Consider the following 1,736-nt stretch of genomic DNA (forward strand, 5'->3'; position numbering starts at 1 on the left):
AAATTTCCTTCATGCATGGTTGCCCTGTGCTTCCTCCGAGACCGATTTTATTATAAATGTGTTTTTGATGCGCTTTTTTATACCCTTTCGCGTGAATTTTTGTCCCTTTATACATCAGAAACCCCAAACAAGTTAGCAACCTTGTTTTATCTCATGCCGGTAGATTTTTCAAGGCATAAAATATTTATCTAAATACCTTCAAACTCCTATTTTCCCACATGCTATAGTTTTCTTCTGCTTGTTAGTCATGAAGCCTTGAAAAAACCGACTCGACACTAATGACAATGTTTCGGGTTTCAAAATGTGTACTGTGCTGATGCATCATATTAGCTTTTTTTTTTTAAATATCAGTAAACGTCGACAATCTTACAAAATCTTACTTCAGTGCATTCATGCACGGACGGTGCACAAAAGTCCAAAACGCGATTCGCTTTTTTTATATTTCTTCGTTTCTTGACAAGAAATTATTAAAGTTATTTGTCATTCAATGACAATCATATATACCTATTGATGTTGCGAGGCCAACCAACCTGTTTTCCTAGTGTTATGTTCGCATCTCCCAACATGGTGCAACTCTTGCAAAGGCAAGAGTGCACTGATCTTAACAAGGAATTTCCAGTTTTCCTATAGTGCTACAAACAGCAGTGTCTCATCTAAGTCCTCACAGTACTACCCATAGGACTTTACATGCTCTAATCACGATAATGACTTACCTGGCACTGATGTATATACCAAGTTTACGTCCACAAACTATGGTAATGAGCAACCAACCACAAACAATGCTGACAACCGACTGGTGTGATGACTATGAGAGAGTTTTCTTGGGGGTATTAGATGGAAGGTGGGAATGAGATTCTCAACTTTTGTTATCGAAACACTGCTGAATCCGATACTAGTCTCAGTCTCTCTCTTTTGCTATCATTGTAGCAAATGTGTAATTGTGTACTCATCCTATGTGTGATGCAAGGAAACTTATAGAATAATTTAGTTATTGTATTTTGATTCAGTTATTCTATATACATCTATGTTCCTACAATTGTGCATTATTTATGTTTTCTGTGTTATGAATTTGGAAGAAGTTTTTTTTTCAAGTATTTCGGATTTTTATTCTTTGTTGCAATGTAGTACTAGCTACATCCCAAGATTAGTTCTTGCTTTGCTAGGCGGTTCTTAATGAGGATTTTCAGGCAGAGTTACAGTTGTGAGTAAAATTTGTATTTCAAAACTCTTACTATTTGATGGCCAACAACTATGTGTTGCTTAAAATTGATATCTTTCAAGCCAGTCTCATGAATAAAAATCCAGACATTCGAAAAGTACGTGGGCTGTCTTAGAAGTTGAAGTAACTGATTCCACAACACTGTCGTTTCCTTCATAAAGGAGGGATCCGCTCGTGCATTTATTCACCAAGTTACTGGTTATTCCAGGGGCAAGAACCCGAGCTAATATGAAGCCAGCTTTATCTGCAACAACAGAGTGATTCATTTAGATAATATACCTTACTTTTTTTAATCAAATCCAGAGAGTTATGTACCTAGCCACTATTTTACAGTACACAACATGACCAGAGGTTAACTCTACAAGACTATGAGTCTGAAAGTGAAGTAATAGAATATTGCTTTCATCAGATTTTTGTTGGGGTGGGGGCAAAGACGGTTTGGCGAGCAAAGCAAGTCTAATCAGCTTGTTTTTTTTTATCTAACTATTTTATGTGCTTTTTGAAGCCATTTGAGCAA

At 36.5% G+C, this 1,736-nt stretch overlaps 1 protein-coding gene across 4 annotated transcripts in view; it reads right to left on the reverse strand.

Moving 5' to 3' along the window:
* Window positions 1-823, reverse strand: part of LOC135216742 (uncharacterized) — a 169,359-nt gene extending 168,536 nt beyond the window's left edge. For 2 of the 4 annotated variants that reach the window (XM_064252214.1, XM_064252212.1), the window contains exon 1: window positions 714-820. The gene's annotated coding sequence lies outside the window, so the exon portion shown is untranslated. Of the gene's footprint in view, window positions 1-713 lie in introns of all 4 variants that reach the window. The other 2 variants (XM_064252213.1, XM_064252215.1) reach the window with 2 other exon arrangements.
* Window positions 824-1,736: the final 913 nt, after the last annotated feature.

Source organism: Macrobrachium nipponense, chromosome 6, assembly GCF_015104395.2.
Source record: "Macrobrachium nipponense isolate FS-2020 chromosome 6, ASM1510439v2, whole genome shotgun sequence".
NCBI lineage: Eukaryota > Metazoa > Arthropoda > Malacostraca > Decapoda > Palaemonidae > Macrobrachium > Macrobrachium nipponense.